This window comes from Schistocerca gregaria, chromosome 4, assembly GCF_023897955.1.
Source record: "Schistocerca gregaria isolate iqSchGreg1 chromosome 4, iqSchGreg1.2, whole genome shotgun sequence".
Classification (NCBI taxonomy): Eukaryota; Metazoa; Arthropoda; class Insecta; order Orthoptera; family Acrididae; genus Schistocerca; species Schistocerca gregaria.
Window position 1 is genome coordinate 549,395,263 of NC_064923.1, and position 17,717 is coordinate 549,412,979.

The window sequence follows — 17,717 nt, forward strand, 5'->3', positions numbered from 1 at the left end:
TGTCCTGGCCAAAGTAGCCCCAGGTAAATTAGCTTTAGGTTCCCAACTTGTCTTAGGTCTGTTTTTCAATGTTTTGTTTTTCTTTTTTTAAATTTCAGATTATAAGTATGGTTAGTCTATTTAAATGGAAGATAGGAGAGAACAACTACGGGAATTATACAAAAAAAATCTTGAAAAGTGTTTGGAAGGAATTAGGTCAGGTCAAAAAAAGTCAGAGAACTGCTGTAAATACGTATGGAATTCCAAGAAGAACCTTAAAGGATAAACTGAAAGGGAAATTTAGCAACAAACATGGTCACCCAACAACATTTAGCCCTGAGGAGGAGAAAATGTTTGTGGATCACACCAGTAAAATGGCTGAATTTGGCTTCCCACTTGTTGAGACTGATCTTAGATTTGTTATTGGCTCTGAGCACTATGGGACTCAACTGCTGTGGTCATTAGTCCCCTAGAACTTAGAACTACTTAAACCTAACTAACCTAAGGACATCACACACATCCATGCCCGAGGCAGGATTCGAACCTGCGACCATAGCAGTCGTACGGTTCCGGACTGCACACCTAGAACCGCGAGACCATTTGTTATTAAAAGCTATATGCACAAGAAAGACATTGTGATCAACTGCTTCAAAGACAATCTACCTGGTTACGAATTTATTAAATCCTTCGTTAGAAGGGATAAAGAACTAACCACAGGATTTTGTAGCAATATCAAATGTGTGAGAGCAGCAATTGACAAGACTGTCATTATTAATGAGTATGTTGACCACCTTGAGGTTTCAGTTAAGGATGTCTCTCCAGAAAACGTTTGGAATTATGATGAGACCAACCTTAATGATAATCCTGGCACAGTCAATGTAATTTGCAAGAAAGGGATTAAATATGTGGAGAAATCATAAATAGCTCAAAAACTTCAATGTCTATTATGCTGTATGGGAATGATGTGGGAGAGCTGTTGCCACCATATGTTGTCTATCAAGCTGAGAATCTGTTGGCAACATGGACTGACGGTGGTCCATTAGGATGCCATTGATGGAGCCACATTTAAGGACTAGTTTAGGGTTCTTTTGCTACCAAGACTCAACAAACAGCAATGCATGAAATTACTTACATTAATCCGGAAATCCTAAAACAGTGTGAGGAAAATAACATTAGACTTGTGTGTCCCCACTCCTAGCTCCACCCACTTCACACAGCCTCTGGATATAGCACATTTTGCTCCAATGAAGAAAGCTTGGAGATATATTTTGAGCCAGTGGAAGGACTCTCCAAGTGGAAAGAAACATGAAGTGCTGCCAAAAGACGTGTTTCCACAACTTTTGAGGAAACTAATGTAAGACATGGAACACAGTTGAAAGGCAAAAAATTTAATTTCTGGCTTCTGTAAATGTGGAATACATCCTTTTGATAAAAATGCTGTTTTGAATTCTTTGCCAAATGTAAAGGTTGCAGTAGGGATGTTAGCAACATTTCATACAGCATCTGATTCAGAAAAGGAATGAATGTAAGACACCAGTAGAAAAGAGGACACATGGAAAATTAAATGTCCCACCAGGAAAAAGTATCTGCCCACAAGACTTGAATGATTCATCCCTAACTTCAGGTACAATTGCCTCTGTTTCGAGTGATGATAGTTCTACTCCGAAAAAGAAGAGAAGACCAAGAAAAATAATAGAGGCCTTTGAATCTTCAGAGTCAGAGTCTGATAATTTTAGCATTCATGATTCATTATCAGAGTTGGAAATTTCTGAGGAAGAAATCTGAGCAGCAAGAATCTACATATACGACTCACCCCATATTACCAAGAGAGGATTTTCGACTATTGTAAAAGTGGGTGACTTTGTGACAGTTATTTATGATGAACAAGAATACCCTGTAGTGATCCTAAAAATATATCTTCTGGAAGGTCCTCAGTGGACTGTATGGAGAATAGTAAGAAATGCTGGAAGTGGTCCCCACAAGAAAGACATAATGACATATCTGTGGTCATCTGTTGCAAGAAAAATTTCCCCCACAAAACTGCTTTCCAAGAGGGAATTATTTCAAGTGCCTGAGTTAGACAGTTTATATCAGATATAGTGTAAAGTATCCCACTGTTTTGTTTAAACATTTTTAGCAATAATATTTGTTGTATGCATGTATGGGTAATGGATTTGTTTGGTTCAGAATTTTCTTGTAAATAAACTAAAATTCCTTGAAATATTGCTATGTTTTGTTGCTGTACTATCACAATTCCTTATAATCAAATGTACAATTGACCCAAAACGATGAAAAGGAAAAGGGTTGTTAATTAGGAAAAGAATGTATTGGGACAAAGTAGCCCCACTTTGGTAAAAAAATTGGCCCACATTTTGAAAACATAAAATCAGTTACCAAAAAGGTCTGCAGAAGCATTTAATGTGGTGTAATAGTTGAGAAAACATCTGTTAAATAAAACAATTTTTTGTGAAATTATTGCTGCAGATTTATTCGAAATATTACAGAATTAAACTAGAGATTGCAAATAATTGGGCCATTGTAGCCCCAGTTGATGGTATTGTTGCCGCTTGGTTCCAAGTGCCTACTCTGTTATAGAATGTATTTAACATGTTGACTATCGCGTGGTTAGCGATGGTTGTTTCAGTGCCAGGCCAGTCTAAAGCTGAGTTCATACACTCATCTAATGTGGCGCCACAGCTTGTAGTTTTCTGTAGTGGCATCGTGAGCTACCGCTCACACAGGACACCATGAATTCTATGTATTTCCACAGCTTCCAGCACGACTTCAATTGAAATTATTCGAGTGGATATGAATGTTATACAGCAAATTATGGCCGTTTAGAACTTCGACAAGAGTTAAATACAACACAGGAAAAATCAGAGCCACAAACACCTTTATAATATAAATAACATTCGGAGACGAAAATGCTGTCTGCAGTGGAAACATAACTGACAGATGGCATGTAAATATCATCCACATATATGCCAATCTTCCAAAATTTTAGGATCTTGTTGTATTCGTTGATATAGACATTTTTACTTTCTTTCAGAAATAAAATAAAAACACACTGAAATCGAGTGGACTACATCTGTAATTACTCCACAACAACTGTGACAAAATGCTTGTGTTTCGATATTACTACCAACAAAGAGCAGTGGTGGTACGAAAGTGGCGCAACAAAGTACAGCTTTTTGCAGCGCGACAAAAGTTGCGTTTCTGAAGTTGCGCCACTAAAAATTGGGAGTTCACACGTGCAACTTCATTATGCCGTTAGCTATATAGAAACTTTCGTTGCGTGTGTGAATCATTTTTTCTTCATCTGTAGTATGAACAGAGAAATTCTCTGACAAATTAACTGCAGCGGCTTTACCTGTACCTGATTTTTTTTCTTTAGATGCTTCTGCCTTATTTTGGCCATCTGCTAAAACTGACATGTTTACCCTCGAACTTGTGCACTTAAGAGGATTATTCCCTATCCAACGTGTCATAGCAGCACGATTTATTGATTAGTTCCTTCTCTTGAATGTGCAAAGAACATGTTTTTCTAATGCTGAGTAGATGAGATTTTGTTAGGGCTACAGTGTCAAACCGAACATGTTTCACAAGAGTATTGTAGATATGTGACAACTGATTATTCTTCCATACTCTCAAACAATCACGCTATATTCTCAGCAAGCCCTACTTTACATTCACATTGCTGCGGGAGTGTCAATCAGCTATACATGAAGTTTGAGCTTTTTTGTACAGGTTTCTTCAGTAACAGTCAAACTGTTTTTTTCTGTGTAACTGTACACTCTGAGTGAATCAGTTACTTGTGAGCAAGTTATAAGTTCACGGAATTCACGCTATGGCATATTGGTGATGGGGACACAGTCAGTTTTTTTTCCTAACATGACCGAAAAAATCCTATACACTCGCTTTTGGCCCAAATCAGAATTAGTTACAATAAGTATGGGACTGTGGAATTCTAACAGCTTTTTTCAATGACGATGTAGTGTTATGTTCATAACCTGCAGTTATATAAAGAATGCTTTGTTGTGTTGAGTTTATTTTTCTTTGCAACCACATGACATTTTGAAATGCACAGAGTAGGAGATCTAGGTATCAAATTACTCGTTTTGGGTGTGTAATTTTTGTCCTGTATCAAAACAAAAGCTTCCAAATAAAAGTTTCGAATAAAAAAGGCTGTGTTTTGCGATTAACTGTACAAGAAGACCAACAACTGGTGACCCTGATGTGATTTAAATAAGAAATAGATATGTGGAAGGTAGAGGGAACAATAATATCCCGAACAGTGAAATGAAAATAAGTGGAAAAAGTTAGTGTGAAACTGAAAAGCCTGATATATCTGTATGGTTTTGTCATGCTGAAGCACAATTTATAATCATGGACACAGACTGAAGCAACCAAATTCAATTACTTGTTAGCTCTTAGAGTCCTGACTTGTAGAAAATGTATGGGATCTCGTGGACAGTGACGAAAGCAACAAATATTCGTTAGCTAAAGAGAGACTATTAATTATTTTTAAGAGAAGTGAAGAATGTCAAATAAGAAATTAATTAGCGAATTAGAAATTGGTGATAGGGAACCCAGTCAGTTACATTGGAATATGAAAGGTTACGGAAGACCAAACATTTCAGATAAGATTTTAAAGACACTCTGCTAGACAAACTGTCTCTGTAGTGTCCGAATATTTTAATAGTCTCTGAAAAAAATGTGGAGAGACTGGCGGAAATGGCTGATCAGATGAGGGAAATGCGAAACACTCAGCAGCTTCAGTCATCTTCAATGGAAGTGTCCCCTGTTGTGTGTGATTCTTCTCTATCAGTGAAAGATCTTCTGGTAAGGATCGAAAAGGTTGAAACTAAAGTCCAAAAATCCAGTATCAATCATGATGATTTTCTCGAAGCAGAAGCCGCAGCAAACTGAGATACAATAGTTCAGGAAAGTACTACTATTTTCATTTTCATTATGCCTCAAAGTGCAGACCTGAGAAGTTGTCCAACCTTGCCAATGGAAAAGTGAGGGAAACTCCATCACCAGATACAGCAGCGCCACAGTCTAACATAACAGTCATGACACTCACTGCTGTAAAAGTTGTTACCGTTTGACAGATGGAGCAACACTAGCGCTCCAAGCAGCTAGTAAGGTGAACATCAGACGCGCCGTAAGCATAATATTTGTCTTGCATCCATTTCCTACGTAATTCACGAAATATTTGAGTTATTTTCTTGCCTCCAAGGGTTTGTGTAGTATCCGAAGGCATATATGTTTCCAAAAAATTATTCTAAAATAAGCGCAAGTATGGACAAAAACTATGAATCGAGTGGCAAGCTACAACACATTCGTGAAGAAACACCTGTGACATTGGATAGAATTGATGCTTACCTCGTTGATATCAAAAGAATATAAACACACAGATTCACACGTAAGAAGTACAGGTACCTCTACACGCAAAAGCGATCGACAGCTCATTTATCGTTCGGTAGGTCTCCTGTGCTTGACATTGTTGCCTGTTGCCACAAGTACGGCCTTAATCTTTATATTATTCTAAGTGGGACAAGCAACTGCCAAATAGTGGATGAAATATGTTGAAAACATTATAATGGGCTAATTACATTACATTTTACGCAAAACCAAATATTTGAATAATTTTCAAACAATCTGTCAGTGAACAAGGTGCTAACGAAATAATGTCATCACACAAAGGAAGCAAGTAAAATTAAGTGACTAACAATAGAAGTGAATGAAATACATATCAAACATTAAGCATCTGTAAGACACGAATAACTGCACTTATCTAACCACTTCATCGTCAAAGCAGGTGTGTGTTGACGATTCTCACGAATCTGGCACTGATACATGGAGAATTGAACTGGCTGCCTCTGTGTCACAGGACTGTTTTAGAGCTTTGGATGGATTGTCGAATCTTTGTGGCAGTTTCCTCTTCATCGTCAGTTGAGGTGGCTTATTTAAGATGTCAAACAGTGTGGGTACTGCATTCCTAACGAGTTTGTTATTGTCTGTGTTCATAAACTGGTTTTGTTCGAAATGCAGTGAACAAAACCTGATATTATTGTGCAGGTAAACTGGATATTTTTTCATAAGGTCTAATCGTCTGCTATTAACTAGCTGTTTTCTGCTCCTAAAACGAAACATTAATCATTAATACACATGTAGTTTGCAAGTGAATCCTGACGATACAGTTACCTCTCATGATCCTTGGGAACCTAAAAAATAAGTTTGTGCTGTCTTCCTTCTGTTGTTGCTGCACTTTATTGCTTTACAAACGCTTCCGCTTGTAAAAAACATTGTAGAAATCAAAAGAAACAACCACTATTCGCTTTCACGATCGTGCCCAACTCACAGTTTAAGCTACTGGCCGCTTGGGGCGCTGCTGGCGTGGTAGGCAACAAAATCGAGGCGAAGTGTCGCGACTGTCATGTTAGACTATGGTAGCACCCAAGTGTTTTGCCCAAAGGTTATACTAGGCCGCTAATATCGACTGTTTGTTAGAGATAAAATTTCAGGGCTACTTTTTCTGGTTAATAGCGGAGCTGGTGTTTCCATTGCAGACCAATTCACACTCACCATCATGTCATGTCACATACCATCTCATCAAAACAGTCTGCGATGCATTTCAAATGGCGGCATCCACACTGACCATCCTATCCATCAAGTCACATCACCTTGCATCACGTCACAGCACTGTTAAGATTTCTTGGGAAGAAAGTTTTGATAGTTGAGGTTGATCACGTGACCACCAAGCTCATTTCCTCCCGATACATGGCCATGACAGGTCTCTATATTTCGTTTTATCATGTTTGTTATCAGTTATTTGTTGTTCATTATTTGTTGTAAATTTTTCTTCTCATTATTTCTTCTGTTAAAATTTACAATAAATGACGAAAGATTAATTGAAGCATCCAGGCAGCTGTCTGAATTGTATAACATGAGCATACTAAATTACTTGTCCTCTACTAAAATTATGAAGTGAATTTCTATACATACCACTACCGCATTTAATATTTTACAATGAAATGGATTGCATTATGGCTGCAACTGAAAGTGGAAATAGTACTGTGTGTAGAATTACATTGATTACTAGGTGGAATTTATTTGTATGTTAGGGATATGTAGTGTTCCATAAAGAAATAAACTGAAACCTTCAGATAGTGCAAGATGTTTGTCTAAATATGCGTTTGTGGTGGGCTTATTTATGGTTAAGTAGCTCTCTGGATTGGATGTAAAATAGTTTTCCAAGCATCAGTGGTCAGTATTTATGTGTTTTTACTAACTAATCTCAGTACAAAAAAAAACACTTGAACTATTAAAAGCCAAATACCAGATGTAAAGAAACCCTATAAATCTTAAACGGAAAGGCATTGAGAGATATGACTATTGCAAAAAAAAAATACCTCTCGACTAGCAACTAAACTTACATTACACACACCAGTTTTTCATGGGATGTGATGACAGCTCATAACAATGTGTTCTTTTGAGTAAATCTTGGTGCAATTTTATGTAAGAAATGAGAAACTGATGCTTCAACTTTCTAAAATATAAAATGTAGATTGTTCTTCCTTGAGCTCCTTGTAAAGTACAAAATAACGACATTTTTCTGACCCACATTCTCTTTTTGTGTTGTTTTGAACTTCTGTGTTCCTTCTCTAATATACAAGCTATCCCTGCAAGGTGCAAACTATTTGAGTCCAACAAATGTCATTTTCATACAACTGTGAACTCCAGCATCCAGTTATATAAGCTACTGCATTGTGTTTGTGCACTTCACATGTAGAAAAAGTTGAAAACTATCTTACAAAGATCGTAATTCCCACGAAAAAGAAACAGCTGAGGACGACTGTGGGAGCTGAGATCACGTGACTTGAATTGACTTAATGTACCATGGGCTGTGACATGATGGGCAATGTGGATATACCTTGATGTGATGGTGCCATGATGGCCAGTTTGAACTGGCCTTATAGCAGCATGTCCCAACGATATGGTTAAAGAGATAGACTACAAACTTTATGCTGCAAGTGGATCTAAGATTAAAACTTGTGGATGAAAGTTATTGAATCTAGATTTAACTTTAAAACACAGTTTTGAGTGGTTCTTCATTGTAGCCAGCACATCATAATGTATAATTGGTGTAGACTTTCTTCATTAGTTTGACTTATTAATAGACCTGAAAAGAAAAATATTAGTTGGCAGCAACATTCAGTTACACGTGGCTCCACTACAGTGTGCAGTTGATTTGCCTGTTGCCATTAGTTCATGCCATGCTAACTGTAAATACACTGAACTACTTAAAAACTTTCCTGAATTGACGAATCCCACATTTATGCAACCAGTAGCGGCCCACCAGTTTACTCTAAAGCATAATTGTTAGATTCACATAAACTAAATTTGGCTTAACAAGAATTGCAGTTCCTAATGAACTATAATATAATATTTTCCTTCTAAATCCCAGTGGGCCAGTTCTTTGCACATGGTTTGTGGAGACTATTTACGTCTTAATGGCCAGATCCTTCTTGACTGCTATCCAATTCGTCACATAAATAATGTAAATTTTATCCTTATGGGCAAGAAAATATTCTCTAAAGTCAATCGCCTCAAAGCATATTACCAAATCCCACTAACTGAAAGTGATGAGGAAAATATTGATGTGGTCACACCTTTTGGACTTCATGAATTAAGTTTCATGCCATTGACCTCTGGAATGCACCCAGTACCTTTGAGAGATTTATTAATGAAGCTCTGGGAGATTTATATAGCTGTTTTGCATATTTAGATGGTGTACTGATAGCATATAGCTCTCCAGGAGAACATACTCAGCATTTAACTATCCTGTTTGAACAACTGAACACTTTGGGTTGATGATTATGTTGGAAAATGTGTGCTTAGAGTTCAAGAAATTAGCTTTTTAGGTCAGGTGATTACTCCAGAAGGTATCAATCGAGACCCAAAACAAGTACAGGAGGTAACTAATCTCAAACTTCCAGGTACTGTGCCAGAATTACGTCATTTTCTTGCCATACTGAATTTTTACCAAGGGCATTTGGAACATGCTGCAGAACATCAAGCTATTCTAAATGATTACCTGAAGAATACCAAGAAAAATGACAAAAGAACCGTACAGTAGACAGACACTGCAGTAAAGAAGTTTGAGAATTGCAAAATTAAACTTGCACATGCAGCCCTGTTAAGTTTCCTGAATGTAAACAATGATCTTCCATTACTTATAGATGCTTCAGATTTTGCATGCAGTGGAGAGCTGCAACAAAAAAAGGAAGGAAATAGACACCAACTGGTTTCTGCTCCAAAATGTTCTCGGCATCCCACAAGAAATGTTCAACATATTATATGGAACTTCTTAGCGTGTAAATGGCAACAAGGTATTTTAAGTACATCCTTGAAGGAGGTTCATTAGCAGTGCATACTGACCATGCTCCTTTGATGCATCCTTTTAAACAACGAAATGATAAGGCAACCCATAAGCAGTAGCATCCCCTACAGTTCATACCACAATTTACAACAGATATAAGACACATTCCTGGAAAAAGAAACACAGTGGCTGACATCTTATCCAGATTGGAAGAAGTAGTGCTTATTGATTATGGGAATTTAGAATGCTCAAGAGTAAGGAAGAACTCGAGAAACTTCACTCTAGTCCTCACATCACACTGAAATTTAAACACCATGGAACCCCAGGTGGAAGGTTATTATTGTGTGATGTATCAACAAGTAACACTCATCCTTCCATTTCTCAGCAAATTAGGTATTCCGTTTTTCAGCATTACCACAGTATGACACATCCTGCTATTAAATCTTCTCTAAAACGACTTACATGCAGATTTAATTTCTCAGACATCAAACAAGATCTCCAAAACTGGGCAAAATCATGTGTAGGATCATGTCAAAAGAAAAAAAGTGATTAGATATACTAAATCTGCTATTGGTCAGTTTCCAAGCACAGATTGGCGATATAAGGTGGAACACATCGATCTCATTGGCCCATTGCCTCTCTCAGATGAATTCATATAGTGTTTTACAAGTATTGATCAGTTTAGTAACTATGTGATGTTCAAGCAGAAACCATAGCACAAGTGTTTTGTAACTCTTGGATCACTAGATTTGGAGGACCTAACTAAATAGTGACCGACCAAAGAGCTGGGTTCTAGTCGGAGCTGTCCTGTTTATTAGGTAACATTTGTGGTTCAAAATCAACTCAAGCAACAGCATATCATTCACAATCGAATGGAAAAATAGAGATATTCTATTGGATATCGAAGGCATCAATAGGAGTATGGGATAAAAATAAATAGAGTGACACGATTCCTAAAATTCTACTAGGAATGTGTTGCTATGTGAGAGAAGAAGAAGATCAACAAGTGTGTATCTTCTTGAAACTGAAGCAGTTTGGTTGTCTTAATCCTCTTAACCATTTTCAGCCCCTTGTTGTTGTTGTGGTCTTCAGTCCAGAGACTGGTTCGATGCACCTCTCCATGCTACTCTATCCTGTGCAAGGTTCATCATTTCCCAGTATCTACTGCAACCTACATCCTTTTGAATCTGTTTAGTGTATTCATCTCCTGGTCTCCCTCTACGATTTTTACCCTCCACGCTGCCCTCCAATACCAAATTGGTGATACCTTGATGCCTCAGAATATGTCCTACCACCCGATCCCTTCTTCTAGTCAAGTTGTGCCACAAATTTCTCTTCTCTCCAATTCTACTCCTTGCCTCCTCATTAGTTATGTGATCTACCCATCTAATCTTCAACATTCTTTTGTAGCACCACATTTCGAAATCTTCTATTCTCTTCTTGAACAAACTATTTATCGTCCATGTTTCACTTCCTTCACTCCATATAAATACTTTCAGAAAAGACTTCCGGACACTTAAATCTACACTCGATGTTAACAAATTTCTCTTCTTCAGAAGCGCTTTCCTTAGCATTGCCAGTCTACATTTTATATCCTCTCTACTTCGACCATCATCAGATATTTTGCTGCTCATCTTATATCCTTTCAAGACACTGTACATTCCGTTAAGCTGCTCTTTCAGGTCCTTCGCTGTCTCTGACTGAATTACAATGTCGTCAGCGAACCTCAAAGTTTTTATTTCTTCTCCATTAATTTTCGTTCCTACTCGGAATTTTTCTTTCGTTTCCTTTACTGCTTGCTCAATATACAGATTGAATAACATCAGTGATAGGCTACAACCCTGTCTCACTCCCTTGCCAACCACTGCTTCCTTTTCATGCCACTCGACTCTTATAACTGCTATCTGGTTTCTGTACAAATTTTAAATAGCCTTTCGCTCCCTGTATTTGACCCCTGCCACCTTCAGAATTCGAAAGAGAGTATTCCAGTCAACATTGTCAAAAGCTTTCTCCAAGTCTAGAAATTCTAGAAATGTAGGTTTGCCTTTCCTTAATCTATTTTCTAAGATAAGTCTTAGGGTCAGTATTGCCTCACGTGTTCCAATATTTCTATGGAATCCAAACTGATCTTCCCCGAGGTCTGGTTTTTCCATTCGTCTGTAAAGAATTCGTGTAAGTATTTTGCAGCTGTGGCTTATTGAACTGATAGTTCGGTAATTTTGACATCTGTCAACATCTGCTTTCTTTGGGATTGGAATTATTATATTCTTCTTGAAGTGTCAGGGTATTTCCCCTTGTCTCATACATCTTGCTCACTAGATGGTAGGGTTTTGTCAGGCCTGGCTCTCCAAAGGCTGTCAGTAGTTCTAATGGAATGTTGTCTACTCCCGGGGCGTGTTTTCCACTTAGGTCTTTCAGTGCTCTGTCAAACTCTTCATGCAGTATCATATCTCCTATTTCATCTTCATCTACATTCTCCTCCATTTCTATAATATTGTCCTCAAGAACATCGCCCTTGTATATACTCCCTATATACCCCTTCCACCCTTCTGCTTTCCCTTCTTTGCTTAGAACTGGGTTTCCATCTGAGCTCTTGATATTCATGTAAGTGGTTTTCTTTTCTCCAAAGGTCTTTTTAATTTTCCTGTAGGCAGTATCTATCTTACCTCTAGTGATATACGCCTTTACATCCTTGCATTCGTCCTCTAGCCACCCCTGCTTAGCCTTTTTGCACTTCCTGTCGATCTCATTTTTGAGATGTTTTGTATTCCTTTTTGCCTGCTTCATTTATTGCATTTTTGTATTTTCTCCTTTCATCAATTAAAGTCAGTATCTCTTCTGTTACCCAAGGATTTGTATAAGCCCTCGTATTTTTACCTACTTGATCCTCTGCTGCTTTCACGATTTCATCTCTCAAAGCTAACCATTCTTCTTCTACTGTATTTCTATCCCTCATTCTTGTCAATCGTTCCCTAATGCTCTCCCTGAAGCTCTCGACAACCTCTGGTACTTTCAGTTTATCCAGGTCCCATCTTCTCAAATTCCCATCTTTTTGCAGTTTTTTTCAGTTTTAATCTACAGTTCAGAACAATAGATTGTGGTTAGAATCCACATCTGCCCCTGCAAATATCTTACAATTTAAAACTTGGTTCCTAAATCTCTGTCTTACCGCTATATAATCTATCTGATACCTTCTAGTATCTCCAGGCTTCTTCCATGTATATAGCCTTCTTTCATGATTCTTGAACCAAGTGTTAGCTGTGATTAAGTTATGCTCTGTGGAAAATTCTACCAGGCAGCTTCCTCTTTCATTTCTTTCCTCCAATTCATATTCACCTACTACGTTTCCTTCTCACCCTTTTCCTACTATCGAATTCCAGTCACCCATGACTATTAAATTTTCGTCTCTCTTCATTATTTGAGTAATTTCAATCTCTTTGTCATATGCAGAGCTAGTTGGCATATAGACTTGTACTACTTTCGTAGGCGTCTGTTTCGTGTCTATCTTGGCCACGATAATGCATTCACTAAGCTGTTTGTAGTCACTTACCTGCACTCCTATTTTTTTTATTCGTTATTAAACCTACTCCTACATTAATCCTAACTGATTTTGTATTTATAACCCTGTAGTCGTCACCTGATCAGAAGTTTTGTTCCTCCTGCCACCGAACTTCACTAATTCCCACTATATCTAACTTGAACCTATCCATTTCCCTTTTTAAATTTTCTAAACTACCTGCCTACTTAAGGGATCTGACATACCACGCTCCGATCTCCTGATAACAAAGCCCTCCTTAGTAGTCCCCACCTAGAGATATGAATGGGGGACTAAGAGTATCAAATCCCAAAGAAACTTAGTTGAAACTAAGTTTCTGCCTTTTTGAACCTCTTGAAATGTTATCAATGGAAAAAATGGGGCATCAGCTGGAAATTGTCAGCATAGTGGTTCCATGACAGCTGCCATTGAAATAAGAGATTTGTTTTTAGCACAAAATAGTTGGCAAATTTACTACCACTTTGTAGCACTTGCTTTCAGGTTCAAATTTCTCCTCCTTTACACCTTCTACGAATTTCCCAATATGCAGATTGATTGACATTGTCCTTTATAAGTAATTCTCAAACCCCTTATCAAAACCGTTATGTAGAGGAAGAGAATCAGAGTCTCATCATCCATCATTTCCGAAATGTAGGCCACAATGTCACAGTTTCAACAGCTGAGCTTAAGAAACACCTAACCTAACCTAGCTCTATCATGAATGCCCTGTCACACTGGGACCTGTCCCATGGTATTTGTTATATCTTGTTGCTTTCTTTGATAAAGCATCATAATGGCTGACTGGAGGTCGCTAGTTTGAAACTAACCCTGGGCATGGATGTTTGTCAGCTAATGTCTTTCCCTGTATGTAGATGTATGTAGATGAGAGAATGGCATTGCTTATTAAAGAAAATGTGTTGGATTATTTTCAGAAGTTCATGAGAATTCAGAAGTAAATGTCAAGTGTTTTCGCCAGTTTTATGAAAAGGGTAGATTGCTACTCATTGTAAAGGTGATACGTTGAGTTGCAAACAGGCATAACAAGAGGACTGTTACACACTTGGCTTTTGGCGAAAGCCTTCTCAGAAAAGAGTAGAAAACACACACACTCACACAAGCAAGCACACCTCACATGACTGCTCTCTCTGGCCACTGCAACCAGAATGAAGTGCTGTCATGTGGAGCAGAAACAGCAATCTGGAGTGATCAGGTAATGGAGAGGGTTAGCAGGGTTGAGGAGACAACCTTGCCTGACAGAGAATGCAGGGACCAGTTGGTGGTCAGACAAGGGTGCCTGGCACAGCATAGGGACGCTATAGGAGAGAGCGGAGGGAAGTGGGAAACAGAAGAGGAGGAGAGCAGTGGGGGAAGGGGAGGGGGGAAGATCCTTGGAGTCGACAGAGAGTGGAACAAAATAATGATGTGGGACATGAATTTGGAAGAAATGATAGGATATAGGAGGCAGAAATTGCTGGATGGAAATGTAGGGACAGTAGGTTACCTCAGGTTGAGACCAGGATAATTTCGGGGATGGAGAGTGCTTTGAAGGATATTTCTCATCTGCACTGTTCAGAGAAACTGGTGGTGGAGGGGAGGATCCAGATGGCCTGGGCAGTGAAACTAGCCACTGAAATCAATTGCATGTTCTGCCACAGGGTGGTCCACTTTGCTTTTGGCCAGACTTTGTTATTGGTCATTTACCCTAGTAGTCATACCAATGTGGAAAGCTTAGCAATGATTGCAGCAAAGCTGGTATACGACATAGTCCAGTCTCTGATGAGGTAGGATAACCCTGTGACAGGACTGGAATAGGAAGTGCTGGCTGTGTGGATTCAACAGTTCTTGCACCTGGGTGATATGATCTCTATGGTAAGGCTCTGGGATTGAGACTGGCGTAGAGATGGACTGTGATGTTGTAGAGTTCAAGTGGGTGGTGGAATACCGCTTTGGGGGTGGGTGGCAAGAATATTGTGCAGCATGTTCATCATTTCAAGCCATGAGGATAGATAATCAAAGCCCTGATGAAGGATGTGGTTCAGTTGTTCTAGTCTAGGGTGGTAATGGGTAACACAGGGGGTACTCTTTTGTAGCTGGCTTTTGGTGGTTGTATGAGGATTGGGTGTCTGTAGGGATGTAGCATGGAAATCTGTTTGCAGACCAGATCAGGGTGTTAGTACCTGACCGTGGAGGCCTTTACGAGACCTTCTGCATTCTGGGCAAGGGAGTTCTTGTCACTACAGATATTTTGTCCCTGGGTGGCCAGACTGTATGGGAGACGTTTTGTTGGTCTAGAAGGGATGGTAGCTGTCGAAATGCATGGACAGAGGTGTGGATGGACCCATCAGAGAGGAGGAGTCAGAGAGGGGATGTCCAGGAAGGTGGACCATTGGTTTGAAGAGAACCAGGCGAAGCAGATGGGAGAGAAGGTGTTAAGAGTGTCAAGAATTGAGGATGGGCTGCCTTGGACCTGAATACAGAGCATGAAGATATTATCAATGAACCTGAACCAAACTATGGGTTTGGGAGGCTAGGAAGGTTTCCTCTAGATTGCCCATAAAGACCTTGGCATAGAAGGGTATCATGCATGTGCCAATGCCTATTCTGCAGATATGGTTGTACACCTTACCTTTGATGGAGAAGTGATTCTGTGTTAGAAGAGAGCAAGTAAGGTGTATCAGGAATGAGGTAGTGGGTTGAGGCTCTGAAGGACGTTGGGAGAACTAGTGTTCAATGGCAGCAAGAAAATGGGCATGAGGGATGTCGGTTTAAAGGGAAGTGCCATCAACAGTGACGAGTAGGGATACAGAACATAACTAGGTATGGTGAAGAGTCGGTGAAGGATGTGGTTGGTATCCCTGACATCGCTGTTGATCTTAAAGAATTGCAGGATAGAGGAGCTATTGCGCCCATGCAAGCTAGATAATGGGCAAGTTTACTGGTTTTGCTCCCCAAATCTCCAGTCGCATTCGTCTCTGTCTTGACTTCAAGCCTATAGTCAACCCATAAACTAAGATTGATAATTATCCGTTGCCACGCCCAGAGGATCTTATGGACGGCTTAGGCGCTGGTAACTATTTTTCGAAAATTGATTTGCAGGACGCACTAGATGAATAATCTCTAAAGGTGTGTGTTGTGAATACTCATTTGGGCGTGTTCAAGTATTTGCGTTTGCCTTTTGGCAGTGCTTACGCACCCGCCATTTGCAACGGTATTTGGAACAGCTGATTGCTCAAGTACCAAACTGTTCAAACTATTTGGACGATATTATCGAAGCACACGCTGCAAGTTCGTCTGCTTTGTTTCGTGAGTTATCTGATGCAGGACTAAAGTGTAGACTGGAGAAGTGTGATTTTTTTCTAAATCTGCGTTGCAGTATATTGGTCGTGTCATAAACAGTCAAGGCGTACATCCTCTTCAGTCGCATTTGTTAGCCATACGTGATTTGCCAGTTCCTCGTAGTGTCACAGAATTGCAGTCAGTCTTAGAAACATGAACTATTATATTCGGTTCATACCAAATGCTGCACAAATCGCAGCTCCATTACATCGCTTGCGTTACAAGAATGTACCCTTTCTTTGGACAGATGAGTTCAAAAAATGGTTCAAATGGCTCTGAGCACTATGGGCTCAACTGCTGTAGTCATCAGTCCCCTAGAACGTAGAACTACTTAAACCTAACTAACCTAAGGACATCACACACATCCATGCCCGAGGCAGGATTCGAACCTGCGACCGTAGCAGTCGCACGATTCCAGACTTCGTGCCTAGAACCGCGGGAGCACCGCGGCCGGCGACAGATGAGTGCCAAGAAGCTTTCTTAAAACTTAAAAAATGCATTCCTCAGTGATCGATATTTGGTGCACTTTGATCCTGACAAACCAGTCGTGTTGCAAGCTGACGCTTCCTCTCACAGAATCGGTGCTGTGCTGTCGCACAGAATTGATGATAAGACAAACCATTTGCCTTCGCATCGAAAATGTTGTCCAAAGCTCAGTGTAAGTAGTCACAAATCGAGAAAGGGGCATTGGCTATTGTGTATGGTGTCACCAAATTCCAACACTATTTGCATGGCAGAAAAATCACAAGCCATTGCAGCATCTGTTTCAACCGACGAAGCCGGTTCCTGTACGAACTGCCCAAAAAATGCAAAGATGGGCTTTGTTATTGTCTCAATATCAGTACGAGATTGTGTATCGTCCAACAGCTTAATATGGTGATGCGGACCCACTTTCACGGCTTCCGAGTGGCCTTGATACAGACTTTGACGCTTCTGCTGCATCTTGTTGTCACATCGACGCTCAGGATATTATTTTGCTTTAATTCTTTCCGTTGAATTGTCGGAAAATTGCGCAGGCCACGGAAGCTGATTCAGATTTGAACATTTTGCTAAAATACACTCACTTGTTTTGGCCACGCTCGCTCGCTTGTATAGCATAAAGAACTCTGTAGTGCGCCGATACTTTGCAGTTCGGCATAGCCTCGCTATACAGAAAGCTGTGACTCTTGTTCAAGATGACAGTGGACAGCCACGTTTGTTGATCCCTAAGGTTTTGCAAAAACGAATTGTCCAGTTACGTCACCAAGGACACTGGGGGATTGGTCGTACGAAACAGTTAGCGTGACGACACTGTACTTGGCAGGCCATAGACACCAAAATCGAACAGATGACGTCACAGTGTCACGCATGTGCGGAAAATCAGTCCGCTCCGCAACAAAAATTCTCTTCTAAGCTCAAGTCGCAATCACCATGGGAGAATGTGCACATAGACTTTGGGGGACCTATTTGGAACACTCGATGGTTGATTGTGATTGACTC